General features: G+C 37.9%; 1 pseudogene across 1 annotated transcript; it reads left to right on the forward strand.

Moving 5' to 3' along the window:
* The first annotated feature begins 1 nt into the window (after nucleotide 1).
* ZNF883 (zinc finger protein 883) lies at nucleotides 2–6,127 on the forward strand (annotated as a pseudogene). Its single transcript, XR_015548950.1, has 2 exons — nucleotides 2–3,340; nucleotides 4,345–6,127. The product of XR_015548950.1 is annotated as a zinc finger protein 883 (transcript).
* The last annotated feature ends 9,212 nt before the right edge of the window (nucleotides 6,128–15,339 follow it).

The following is a 15,339-nucleotide window of genomic DNA, read 5'->3' on the forward strand; positions in this document are numbered from 1 at the left end:
TGAATAACAATTATGACTATTAAATTTAAAAATTTTTAACTTTTGAATAATGATTTTAAGCTAAAAGAAGTGAATTGCAGTCGTGCAGTTGTTTTATTAGTCATTTTTGAAGGTTAAAGTTGAGCTGGGATGTAAATGTATGCAGTTAATTTTCTGAACAAACATGTCAGAAACTAAAATACCCATGTATGTTTTGCTCTCCAGTGTTGTCATCTTGGAAACTGTATGATAACACAAGTTGTGCAGTCGCCAATAATTTGTGGAACCTCTGTCCTTTGGAATTTCCTTCAGGTCCAGCTTACCTGTCAGGCCTCATATGAAACCAAGTAATATTTTCAGAAAGCCTTTAAGCCTTTAATCATTAGAATTCATTGTCTTTCGAGGCTTTCCTTATCCTTCCCCACTCTCATCCCATTAATTCTGTGCCTGACTTCAACGAGAAGAAAGCTCATATCCCTTTTGTAGCCATTTCAAGTCTCAGATCCTTACAAGATTCAATATCTTTATTTTCAAGTTTTTGCCTTCTGCTTCATGGTTTCCTACATGTAGCTGGTATTGCTATGAGCATTAAATAGGCAGGAAATTCCTGTACTTTTTTTACTTGCCTCCTAATATATTTGACATCTGAGCCTATTTGGTTTTATTCTCTTTAAAAGGATATTTTATACTGCCTCCTTTCTACTTCAGTAGTTTTACTATTACTAACAGATATTTATTGGGCACTATGAGTAGACACTATTCTCATTTTAAACAACTGTAACTTGAGGGATTACACAAGAAACCATGACTCATAGCCAGGGACTCTGAAACATTATAGTATACATAAACTCTTAGATATTTACATTTTCAGGCAAAGTTAAGGTTGAAATAAATGTAACTACCCTAGTAATGCTGAAAATATGGTTTTAAATGGTTTGCAAATTAAATGAGTAGAATGTTAATTGTGCCTGCCGTGGAGATACTAAAATGTTTATTTAGTTTTATACACTGATGGTCACTCAAATGCTTAGCTGTTATGTTTCTTTCAACTTCAAGTTCTTATCACAATTGAACACTTCACAATTGAATCTACACTATTTCAGACGTTCTTAGGGTATAACAGATCAAAATGGCATTATGTGGGTGTGTGGAGGGCAGAATAGGGGGAGTCAAACTGTGGATTTTTTTCCTGACAAGGTGAAGAAAATGGAATTTCAAAACCCCTTTTCTATTTGGTAGCCTAGGTAGAGGTGACTCACAAGAGAAATTAAATATTTAGATAATATTGAAAACACAATATATCAAAGTATTGGGGATGCCACTAGAGCAGAGCTTGGAGAGAAATTTATAGCTTTAAATTGTTTCCTTAGAAAAGATTGATCTAAAATCAATTATCTAAGCTTCCACCTTATGAGGATAGAAAGATAAGAGCAAATTAAACTCAAAATAGGGAGAAGGATGTGAGTAATAAGCGTAAGAGCACAGATCAATGAACCGGGATAGAGATCAGACTACAGGCCAAATGTGGCTAGTGGCCTGTTTCCATACAGCCCTTAAACTAAGAATCATTTTTACATTTTTAGCAGGTTGTAAAACAAACAAAAAACAAAACAAAGACTATGCAATAGGGACCATGTGTGGCCCACAAAACCTAAAATATCTACTATCTGGCCCTTTACAGAAAATTTTTGCCAACCCCTGAAATGGAACATACATAAACTGTAGAGAAAAGTCAATGCAAATAAAAGGTACTTTATTGAAATTGTAACCACAGGACCAGTTTAAAACCACCCCATCTTATCAATGACAGGATGTTCAAGTTGTTTTTCAGGGGCAGCGAGCCAAAACTGCAAGTCCTGTAGCTCAAATATGCGCAAAGGAGAAAATGTTGACCTGAAATAACACCCAGAACCAAAGATTCTCCTCTCACAGAGCCAAAGGACCAGGACACAACCATAACTCAAAAGCCAGACTCTTTTCAGAAGCAAGGGGTCCGTTGTCTAGGAAGATCATGTGTTAAAGCCCCTTTCCACACCTTACCATAAATGTTTAAAGCCCTCCAATTGAAACCTGCCCCACCAGCACTTCTGCGTACCAGCCTGTTCTCTCTAACCTCTTAAATTTCACCCCAAACCCTGGGTCAGAGAGACAGATTTGAGAGCCTTGCTTCCTGTCTGCTTGCTGATCGACCTGACTTTCTGTTCTCAACAGCCAGAGCCATAGTATTGGCTTTTTATGTGCATCAGGCGTCAGGCCCTCTTGCTCGGTAACAAAAGGATCAATAAAATTGATAAATCTTTGGCTAGATTGGTCAAGAAAAAGAGAAGACAAAAATTATTAATAGGAATAAAGGAGGTGACACCACTATTCTAGAGTCAATAGAAAGATAATATGGAAGTTATTAACTTGATTTCAAAAATTCGACAACTTAGGGGAAAAGGATGATTTCTTTGAAATACATGTTACCAAACTGAGTAAAGAAGAAATAGAATACTCAAAGAACCCTCTAACAATTGAAGAAATTGAATTTGTAGTTTAAAACCTTCCCAAAGTCCAGGTCTAGACGGCTTCGCTGGTGCATGCTGTCACATATTTAAGGAAGAGATAATACTAATCCCACAAAAACTTGCAGAAAGTGGAGGAGGATGAGCATTTTCCAATCATTGTATTGGATCACTATTACCCTGAAACCATAAACCAGATGAAGACATCATAAGTAAAGGAAATTATAAGCCAGTACCCTGATGACTACAGATGTAAAAGTTCTTTAAAATTAGTATATTGAATCCAACAATACATAAAAAGTGAAATATGTCCTGATTAATTGGAGTTTATTCCAGGAATGAAAGTTTTTACTTAAACGTCTGATTATTAATCCATGTAATTAACCATATTGGAAGAATGAAAGGAAAAACTCACATGATCATCTCCATAGATGCAGAAAAAGTATTTAACAAAATTCAACATTCACTTGTGATGAAAACTTTCAACAGATGAGCAATAGATGGTCGCTTCTCTGCCTCTACCAGTTTTATGGGTACTGCTTTCTACATAATATCAGAAACAAGGCAAAAATATCTGTTTTAGTGTTCTCATTTTTTTTTTTTGATGAGGAAGACTAGCCCTGAGCTAACATCTGCTGCCAATCCTCCTCTTATTGCTGAAGAAGACTTGCCCTGGGCTAACATCCGTGTCCATCTTCCTCTATTTTATATGTGGGATGCCTGCCACAGCATGGCTTGATAAGCAGTACATAGGTCCACACCCGGGATCCGACCCTGTGAACCCCAGGTCGCCGAAGTGGAGCACATGAACTTAACCACTATGCCACCGGACTGGCCCTAGTATGTGTACTTTTAAGGTTTGTTTTCTACTTGTTTATCTTTTACCTCAAAAATCCATGCATTCTGATATCCTCAAATAGTCTTTCTGTGTCATTAGTTCCCCGATATTTATTTTTCAGCTCAAATATCTCATTTGCATTCTGTCCCCATAGCTTCCCCAGCTTAGTGTCTGTCTCCACTTGAGTGTCCCACGTCACTTAAATCACTTTAAACTCCATATGGTGAAAAATGAAATCACCAACTTTCCCTAAGTAACCTCTTTTTCTTCTTCAATATTTCTGTCATTAGTACCACTATTAGTGGCACTATTAGTTCCTCCATTATTACCACTATTAGTTCCAGCCTTCTTGGCTAGAAACCAAGAAGTATCTTTTTGCATCTCATTTTGTAAACATTCCTCATAATCACGTCAATTATTTTTTTGTTTCTTTCTTCCTTTTTATGTTTCAGATTTACTCCTATACTAAATTCTTACTAGTATTTTCCCAATCCTGGCCCATATCATTTATATTATACTTTCTTGCTGAATTTGACAGCCTTATTCTCTCCTTATCCATTTTAGATGAAATTAACAAGCATCTTTTTCATCGACAACATCACGTATTTATCATGTTATTACTGTGACCAAAAACTTCAATTTTCCTATCTCCTACTATATGACATTGAATTTCTCTATTTAATTGTCAGAGTTCTTTGTTATCCAATCCCGTTTCACTTTTTCTTTCATATTTTTTACGTCTGCTTTCCAGAGACATACGTTTGAGTTAGTCATGGACTTTTTGTCATGTCCTGTACTCTTCAGTATCTCTACCTTTAATTATACTATGCATTTTGTCTCAATGCTGCCATTTCTCTTACCATGCCTATCTATCTTAACCCTTTCCTTCTTTAAACTGATGTATTAATCAGGACCTATACTGTATAATCTTTCATTTTATCATAGCACTGGTTTATTTTTATTTGTATTATATTGTTTTCTGTAACTGATGTGTGAGTCTTGTTTTCCCCTTTTATATTCCAGAGGGAAGAGCTATTGTCTTCTGCTTGATCCTGGGTACTATATCCAAAGTCTGAGCATCAACTCCAAAGCAGAAAGCTTCTGAAAAACAAATAGTATTATGGCATGATGTTAGAAAATTTTTCAAATCATGATTCCTGAAACTTTACATTAAAGAATTGGAATTTGATAAGTAGTTTGAGGAATACCAGTAAACCTGAATTACAAGGAAACTCAATTTAAGAGGAAGATTATGAATATGGTAATTTGGGGAAAATATTTAATCTGAGCTCAAATCTTTTTAAACAACTGAGAGTTTCTAGAAGATAAAGACCTCATATAATTATGACACAATAGTAGGAGTTTCAAGCATAAGTCTGCTTCAGTTGGGTTTTTAAAAGACAATTCATAAATGAAAAGTAACTTATTAGATATAAGAAAGAATCCATTTGTACCTAAAACTTTACTTATTCTGGAAACAGTTTAAATGTAAACCCACGGTTTGGTACTAATGGAATCTGAGAAAATTTGTATGAGAGAGAAACATGAATGTAAACTATGTGGTAGATCCTTCAGCCGGAACACTAATCTTATTCAACATCAAAGAATACATACTAGAGAGAAACCATATTAATGTAATGAATATGGGAAAGCTTCTAGTCAGAGCACTAATCTTATTCAACATCCAAGAGTTCATACTGGCGAGAAACCTTATGAGTGTAATGGATATGAAAAAGGCTTTAGTCATAAGTCATCCCTTAGAAATCATGAGAGAATTCATACTGGAGAAAAACCCTACCCTTGTAATGAATGTGGGGAGGCTTTCAGCCATGTTTCAGCCCTTACTCAACATCACAGAATTCATACTAGAAAGAAACAATATGCGTGTATTGAATGTGGGAAAACCTTCAGCCAGAGCACACATCTTATTGAACATCAGGGAATTCATTCTGGGGAGAAATCCTACCAGTGTAAGGAATGTTGGAAAGTTTTTTGCCACAGCACATCATTAATTCGACACCAGAGAACTCACACAGGAGAAGAACCTTATGAGTGTAATGAATGTGGGAAAGCATTAGGCCATACCCCAGCCTTCATTCAACATTAGAGAATTCATACTGGAGAGAAACCTTATGTTTGTAAGGAATGTGGAAAAACATTCAGCCGAGGTACACACCTTACTGAACATGTAAAAATCCATTCTGGTGAGAAACCCTATCGATGTAATGAACGTCAAAAACTCTTTTGCTATAGAACATCACTAATTCGACATCAGAGAATTCATACAGGAGAGAAAACCTACCAATGTAATGAATGTGGAAAATCCTTCAGTTTAAGCTCAGCCCTTACTAAACGTAAGCAAACACATACAGGGGAGAAGCCTTATCAATGTAATAAATGTGGTGATTTTTTTTTCATAGTACATCTTTAATCTGACATCAGAGCACTCATTTCAGAAATGAAACCCTATCAGAGTAACGAATGTGGGGGAGCCTGCAGCCATAGGTCATCACTTACACATAGACACTCACAATAGCAAGAAACCCTAGGATTGTCATGCAAGAAACGCTATAGGCAAAATAGTCATTCACTCATTATAATGTTTGTACTGAGAAGAAACATTGTTCTTCTAATTAATCTGAAAAATGTGTTAGCATTGAGAGAAAAACTTATAGTGGAACTATTCATCTCCAAGACTGAAGTTTGTTTTTTAAAGATGTATTTAGAAAATTATTGTCAGAGATAATTTATTACAAATGTATATTTTGCTTATAATAAAAGCCCTTTCAGGTACACAAAAATTTTAGTGGGGTGATGAAAATTTTTTACTGTTTACATAATCTTTTATCCTTTTAGTAATTTTCATGTTATTTTTCAATGTTAAAGAAACACCTTTATAAAGGGTTTGAATTTTTTAAATGGACAAATTTGATTAAAAGCCATAGACAGGCAGACAGAATATGCATTATTTCTTGGTATTCATGAAATATTTTTAAAAATGGACCATAGATATAGCTATAAAGAAAATCTCAACAAATTCTCCCTGAGGGAAATATTCAAGTCCTACCTTTTTTTTTTTTTTACCACAATGAGATAATGGTAGAAATGAACAACTAAAAGCACAACAACATGAAAACATGAATGTGTAAAGATACATGCACCCCTGTGTTCATTGCAGCATAATTTACAATAGCCAAGACTTGGAAGCAAACTAAAGTGCCCATCAAGGGATGAATGGATAAAGAAGATGTTTATATACACATGAAATACTACTCAGCCATAAGAAATGATGAAATCCAGCCATTTGTGACAACATGGATGGACCTTGAGGGTACTATGCTAAGCAAAATAAGTCAGAGGGAGAAAGTCAAATACTGTATGATCTAACCCATGAGTAGAACACGTAGAGACAGAGATTAGATTGGTGGTTACCAGAGGGAAAGGGGGAAGGGAGGAGGGTGAAAGGGATGATTAGGCACATGTGTGTGGTGATGGATTGTAATTAGTCTTTGGGTGCTGAACATGATGTAATCTATGCAGAAATAGAAGTATAATGATGTACACCTGAAATTTATACGATATTATAAACCAATGTTACCACAATTAAATAAATAAATAAATAATAAAAAACTACAAAATTATTTAGAAATTAAATAATTTTCTAAGTAATTTTGAGTTAAGGAATAAATCCAAACAGGAAAAAAATGCAATTATTAGAAAATAATAAAGCTAGAACATAAATTAATTATTCAATTCAAAAAGATAAGAAACAGAATAATGATATAAACCCAAAGAAAATAAAAGGAATGCATTAATAAAGGTAAAAGCACACATTAATGAAATACGTGCAAAAAGTACATTCAATAAGCCAATAGACAAACTTCTAGCCAGTAGGACAATGGGAAAAACAGAGAAAACACAATATCTAGAAGTAAGAAAAGGAAGATAAATAGAGATAAAAGAGGAGTTAAATTTTCTAATTCAACCATTAACAAGTCAAATCTAGCAGTTTAGTAAAATCAATACTGAGATTTATCATAGGACTTCCAGACTAGTTGAAAAGTAGAAATGTACATTAATAAAGACAGAATATATCTTAATAGATGCTGTAAAAGTGTTTGGTAAAATGCTACAAGCATTGATTTTTTTTTTTTAAGTGAGGAATAGAAGGAAATTTCCTTAAATCGATAAAGGATAGTTACCAGAAACCTACCATAAACACAGCAAATAAATAGAAGCACTCTTACTAGAGACAGGAATGAAACAAATGATGTCAACACTGTTATTCAACATTGTTCTGAAGGTCTCAGATATCTAATTCAATAACAGAAAAAAGAAATGAGCAAGTCATAATTGAAAGGAAGAAAAAGAACTAACATCATTTGAAGTGATCTGTTGGTAACTAGAAAATTCAACTAGTAAAATTACTAAGGTGGAGATTATATACACATATATGCCAACAATGCACAAGTAAATAGGAAAATAGAAAATATAATGGAAAAAAGTGACGGCCACAATGCTGACAAAAAATCTAAAAATATCTGGAATAAAAAAAATTCCAAGAGATGATTATAGAAGAAACCTATTTTGAAGAACATAGAATATTATAGTAAATGAAGAGACATGACTGGAACAATAGTATAAAGATTTAATTTTTTTCAGATTTATCTTTGACTTGCAAATTTAATTAAAATTTCAGTCTAGTTTTAAAAAATAAGAGCTTTATTGAGATATAATTTACATACCATACAATTCACTTTTCAAGTTGTGCATTTCTGTGTTTTTTAGTATACTCACAGAGTTGGGCAATGATCACCACTATCTAATTTCAGAACATTTTCATCACTCCAAAAAGAAACCCTCTACCCATTGGCAGTAACACTCACTGCCCTTCTCCCTCCAGCCCCTGGCCACCACTCATCTACTTTCTCTTTCTGTGGATTTGCCTATTCTGACCTTTTCATATCAATGGAATCACAGAATATGTGGCCTTTTGTGGCCAGCTTCTTTCACTTAGCATAATATTCACAAAGTTCATCCATGTTGTACCATATATCATTACTTCATTTGTCTTTATGGCTAAATAAAATCCATTGTATGGATATACCACATTTTGTTACCCATTCATCAATTGATGGACATTTGGGTTGTTTCCACTTTTTGGCGGTATATACCTGGGAGTGAAATTGTTGAGTCATGTGTTTAACTTTTTAAGGAAGTGCCACATGAAAAGATGTTCAAAATCACTAACTATCAGGAAAATGCAAATCAAAACTACAATGAGATATCACCTCACGCCCGTCAGAATGGCTATAATTAACAAGACAGGAAACAACATGTGTTGGAGAGGATGTGGAGAGAAGGGAACTCTCATACACTGCTGGTGGGAGTGCAAACTGGTGCAGCCACTATGGAAAACAGTATGGAGATTCCTCAAAAAATCAAGGATAGAACTACCATATGATCCAGCTATTCCACTGCTGGGTATTTATCCAAAGAACTTGAAAACACCAATTTGTAAAGGTACATGCACCCCTGTGTTCATTGCAGCATTATTCACAATAGCCAAGACTTGGAAGCAACCTAAGTGCCCATCAAGGGATGAATGGATAAAGAAGATGTGGTATCTATACACAATGGAATACTACTCAGCCATAAGAAACGATGAAATCCAGCCATTTGTGACAACATGGATGGACATTGAGGGTATAATGCAAAGTGAAATAAGTCAGAGGGAGAAGGTCAAATACCGTATGATTTCCTTCATTAACTAGTAGATAACAACAACAATAAACAAACACATAGGGACAGAGATTGGATTGGTGGTTACCAGAGGGGAAGGGGGGAGGGAGGAGGGCCAAAGGGATAATTCGGCACATGTGTGTGGTGATGGGTTGTAATTAGTATTTTGGTGGTGAACATGATGTAATCTATGCAGAAATAGAAGTACAATGATGTACACCTGAAATTTTTACAATGTTATAAACCAATGTTACTGCAATAAACAAAAAAATTAAAAAAAAAAAAACTTAAGGAAGTGCCAGACTTTTCTAAAGCAGCTGCACCATTTACAAGCCCACCAGCAGCATATGAGTGTTCTTATTTTTCCACATCCTTGTCAGTACTTGTTTTTTTCTGTGAGACGTTATATGTATATAACTATATGTGTATAAATATATATGTATAGGTTCTTTGGAGAAATGTCTATTCAGATCCTTTGCCTATTTTAAATTAGGTTATTCGTCTTTGTATTGTTGAGTTGTAAGAGTTCTCTATCTATTCTGGATACTACACCCTTATCATATATATAATTTGCAAATATTTTCTCTCATTTGGTGGGTTGTCTTTTCACTTCTTGAAGATGTTCTTTGAAGCACAAAAGGTTTTAATTTTGATTAGTCCAGTTTATTTTTTCTCTTTGTTTCTTCTTTTGGTGTAACTCAAGGTTATGAAGATTTACACGTTTTCTTCTAAGAGTTTTATAGTTTTAGCTCTTTTAGGTCTATGATCCATTTTGAGTTAACTTTCTTTGTATATGTTGTGAGGTAGGGGTCCAACGTCATTCTACTGCATGTGGATATTTGGTTGTCCCAGCACCTTTGTTGAAAAGACTGTTCTTTCCCACATTTAATTGTCTTGGCATCCTTGTCACCCAATGGAATTTTAAAATGAAATTCAACACACTATAAATAAGTATATTAGAATAACTAAAAGAATGTTAAAAATTAGAAACAACAAACAGGGCTTGCCTTCCAAGTAATTCAAATGGTAGTCTGTAGGAAATAAAATGGGTGGTACACCACAGATGAAACAATTGGATCTATAGAACAAAAAACAAGGAGAAATACGTAATGTAAGAATTTAGTATATGATAACAATAACATCTCAAAACAGTAGATAAAGAATGGACTAGTCTAATAAGTGATGTTGGGATAATTGGCTGTTTATTTGGAAAGATAATGACCTCATAACAAGCACAAAATTAAAATCCAGAAGGGAATAAGTGAATTCCATTTTGTGGTAGTTTTTCAAGAGACAGGAGCTGAGCACACAAATGAGATTTTCTTCAGATCCTTCCATAACCACTATTGGATAAACACAAATTTAAGAAGAGTTTTGAAAAAATTTTGTTCTAACTAATGATAGAATTATAATGGCAAGTCTGTCTTCAAATCATTACAAAAAATGGAAAAAGCAAACATTGGTTTAGGGAAAAAAACGATTGAAAAGGAATAAACCTAAAACAAAGTAACAAGATTGAATGTAACCATTTTACTAGTGAAGGTCCCTTTTAAAAAGTTACAACTTTTAGATTTACAGGAAGGAGAACTAACATTTACTGGTTGCTAAATCAAATAGTATAAGAAATGAAGATGCTAAAATTATCTAACTTATCCATGGTCACCCAGCTTTTAAGGGCAAAACCAGGATTACAGAGCAAAACACATCTTAAATGAAATTATGGAAAAGGTTTCATAATTAAAAAGTAGCCAAAGGGGCTGGCCCAGTGGCACAGTGGTTAAGTGCTCGCACTCCGCTTTGGCAGCCCAGGGTTTGCAGGTTCGGATCCCGGACGCGCACTGCCGCACCGCTTGTCAAGCCATGCTGTGGCGGTGTGCCATGTAAAGTGGAGGAAGATGGGCACGGATGTTAGCCCAGGGCCAATCTTCCTCAGCAAAAATAGGAGGATTGGCATCAGATGTTAGCTCAGGGCCAGTCTTCCTCACAAAAGAAAAAAAATTAGCCAAAGATAAATTTGTAGAGTTCTGATGACAAGGCTTGTATGAATTTTGTAATGACACCATACACAGGGGCCTATGCCACAGGGCAGAGCCCACTACTGTGCAGAATATGGACATAGGAAGCTGAAGGTGTATAAATTCATTTCCTAGGGCTGCTGTAACAAATCACCACAAACTGGGTGGCTTAAAACACAAAAATTTATTGTCACAGTTCTGGAGGCCAAAGTGTGAAATCCAGGTGACCGCAGGGCCACATTCCTTTTGGAGGCTCTAGGGGAGAATCCTTCCTTGCCTCTTCCAACTTCTGGCAGCTGACAGCATTTCTTTCGGGTGCATCGCTCCAATCTCTGCCTCCATCTTCATATGGCCTCCTCTGTGTCTGTCTTCTCCTCTTCTGTCTCTTATAATGGCACTTGTCATTGGATTTAGGGCCCACCTGGGTAATCCGGGATGATCTCATCTCAAGACCTTTACTTATATCTGCAAAGATCTTTTTTTCCAAATAAAGTAACATTCACAGATTCCAGGGGTTTGGACATGGACACATCTTTTGGGAGGCCACAATTCAACCCACTACAGTACATGAAACTGGAGGACAAATATGAATCATAATTAAGCAGAATGCAAACAGGTGAAGCCATTCTGAGTGTTAGGATAAGAGGTGAGGCAAGTCTTGAGGTCAAAAATTCCTGGCTATGACTGTCTATAGGTTAGAACATGGAATGTAAAGTTAGGCTGGGCCAATCGTCTTCAAACAGGAGGAATTCCTGGAGGTACAGGGAAACACAAGTAGGCATGGTTTGAAGATAATTAGTTTCTGTATACTCTTTCCTAAAACTTATTCCTTGAAAATGAATATGTGTTCACAATAAAACTTCTCCAGGTTTACTTAAGAGTGGCATACTCCTCACCCATGCCAAACTTCACTTCTGCATTACCACACCAGTGAAAGCTCCCACTGGTGATTGATGAAGACACCAGGAAGCCCTATGGCTTCCTTCTGTCAAGAGTGAAGGATGGGATTAGAAACAGAGTATGATGGCCAATGTTAGGATTTGTAAAATGAGATTATGGTAGAAGGAGTAGTAGGCGTAATCAAACTTTTTAAGAACTTCACTTCTTTTATTTTCCCAACTGTTGCCAAAGAATGTATTGCTCTTGAGGAAGCGTCCCTTGAGAGAAAACAAAAAGAACATCCATAGGAAGATCAATGCTAATATAATAATCATATAATTAAACATAAACCAGTATTTTCAGCTGTTCTTAATCTTCATCCCTAAGTGTGTTTTTATCTGGAAAGGAAAAGCATCTTTGAACAATAGCAGTAAAGGCCTGTAGGACTACGCTGGGTCATCCACTTTATAGGAAGTGAGAGGTGGTCTGAGGTAAGTCTCTACAAGGACCCCTGAGCAGTGGCAAATGGCTTGGCTGGTTGGCCAGAGGCCTGAAAGGATTAAAATTGGTATATTGTAGACAAGGAAGTCTGGGCAAGAGGCAGGGCAAGGGACTGTGCACAGACTGCAAGTCTTTGTGTCTCAGAAAGAATCCTCTGCAAAAGACACACTCAACAACCAGATGTACAAGAAGACTCAACTAGTAAATGTCAGGCAGGGTCTGCTTTTTCCACCACAGTGCTCGTGCAATGGGCTCGTGAATTGAGGAACCATGATAGCAGAGGAGGAGGTGTTCCATGTTGTTCCATGAAGGGCCCAACAGCATGGTCTTCCTCTCACCAAGGCTGATCTAGCTCATCTTGCTGTCGAATGCCTGAAACTTTAGCAGCAGAGACTGACTGGAAGCCTCTATGTGATAACGTCCTGAAGGAGATCAGCCAGCCGCTTGTGGCAAGATGCTTATAATAGGCATTTCCACCCTGGAAGAAACAGTGATTTGCCCTTACCAGAACTGACAACTAACCTAGATGTGGGTTTGCCGTCACTGTCTGCAGCAACTGTGGCTGTATCACTAGTGGAGAGCTTAGTGAATGCCTAATTTAGGTATGTGGGTTCCTCCAAATCATTGCCTTAGACCAATGTGCCCATTTTATGGTGAAGGATGTGTGACGATGGGTGTATGATCATGAAATCCATTGGCCCTGCCATATGCCATATCACCTAGAGGCTGCGATTCTAATAGAGTTTTGGAATGGCCTCTTTAAGACTCAGCCAAGGCACCAGCTTATGAATGACACCCTTCAGGGTTAGGGTGCCGTTGTTCAAGTTGTGGTACATACATTAAAACTATGCCCCCCAAATTGTTCTCTATCCCTGAGTTAGAAACCTCTTTCCCTCCTGAGTAGGGAAAATCCTAGTTCTTCAGCCCCTGTGTGTCTCCTTTACTCTCACACTACTACCACACACACACAGAACACTTCACTTCTGTCACCAAATGTGTGGGGATTTTCTCACACCCAGCAGTTCTCTGCGACACCAGCTGGGTGCCCTACCATTTAACTCATTTCCGACACTATCTACCTGGAGGTAGCGTCAGATCCCACAGGTTAAGGCTCTGTCCTACAAGACTGCACCCACCCTACTTCAGATGCCAATCGCAAGTAGTAGGTTCCCAGGTTACCCACAACTTCTGCACGATTTGGCTACAAATCAGAGGTTCCCACGACCCCTTCCTCAGGTTTGATCAATTTGCTAGAACTCAGGCAAACACTCATGTTTAACAGTTTATTAAAGGATATGATAAAGGACACAGATGAATAGCCAGATGAAGAAATACACAGGGTGAGATCTGGGAGGGTCCTAAGCGCAAGAGCTTCTGTCCCCATGGAGTTGAGGTGTGTCAACCTCCCAGTGTGGACGTGTTCACCAACCTGGACACTCTCCAAACTCCATACTATTGGGATTCTATGGTGGCTTCCTTATGTAGGCATGATCAATTACTAAGTCCATTTCCAGCCCCTCTCTCCTCTCTGGAGAAGTTGGGGGGTCCACAGGGGTGAAAATTCTAAGCTTCTAATCATGGCTTGGTCTTTCTGGTGACCAGCCCCCTCCAGGAGCCGACCCAGAGTCACCTCAGTAGAACAAAAGAAGCTTCTAGTGCTCTTATCACTTAGGAATTTACAAGGGTTTCAGGAGCTCAGTGCCAGGACCTGGGGGCAGAGGCCAATATATATTTTCTATTATTTCCCAATCCCCAAAGCTGTATGACACAGGCCCAGGAAGCAAGGGTAAAGTAGGGTTGTCTCCTCTCACAATCGCTCCCGGGGTCTCACTTGTCCTTCTTTTCCCAGAAACTTAGACTGTGCTAGACTAGAGGTCCTGTTTCCCCGGGGCAGGGGGTCCACTGAACGTGAGGCTATGATCTCCGCCCGACCTTTGGGTCCCTCGTGTCAACAGATCAGCAGGCACAAATAGAGATACTGTGGATAAACTGTGTGGCCCCAGCCACTTAGATATTTTCTATTTGTCTCTTCCTTGTTCTTTATTCTTTATCGTATAAAAGCTCCTTGCCTTCTGCCCCATTTTGCAGTTCTCTATAACGAGACTGTCCACTTCATGAAGTGTTCAAGTTTGTGTGTATCCCCTAAATTGTCTTCTTTAATCCTTTTTGAACAGCACTAAGAGACATTGGTGAAGAAGGGCCAGACTAGGGGCTGCCTCCCGTGCTTCCTCAATCTCGCTGCTTTTCTCAAAGTAAGAACAGTCCAGGTTGAAAAACTTCATGTTGATAGAAACCACCACCCTGGGGGACTGGGGCTTTAAATGAACTATCCCAGCATGCCCAGGCACGTTCCCCTGGCCCCCTCTACCCCAACAGCGGCCCCGTGCCCACCCACAGCAGGAGGCTCCTCACTACAGTGCCCCCTACCTCAAGAGAGTGGATGTACCGGGGCCACACTGCCACAGAGGGGGGGAGGGGCCACAAGGGGGCCAAAGACAGGGAGCCGTGGAGGCCATGCTGGTGGCACCTGCCTCCTCTATTTTGAGTTGACTTCGCTCTTCTCCTACCAGTCTTACAGGGTGAAACGTTAGGTTGTTGATTTTAGACTTTTCTTTTTTCATAAAAAGAAAATATTTAAAACTACAGATTTTCTTCTAAACACTGCATTGGCTGCATCCCACAAATTTTGATATAGCATATCTTCATTGTCATTTAACTGACCGAAATATTTTATAGTTTCATTGTGATTTCTTTTTTGACCCAGACTCTAGCTGCCCAGTCCTAGCTCCAGTGGGCGCCTGTGCCAAGCCCTGGATGCCTTCGTCTCAGCCCATTAGACGTTCAAGCCGATTTAACCTTCCTGCAATCCCACCACTATGTG

Source organism: Ceratotherium simum, chromosome 29, assembly GCF_057802395.1.
Source record: "Ceratotherium simum simum isolate JZ-2026a chromosome 29, ASM5780239v1, whole genome shotgun sequence".
NCBI lineage: Eukaryota > Metazoa > Chordata > Mammalia > Perissodactyla > Rhinocerotidae > Ceratotherium > Ceratotherium simum.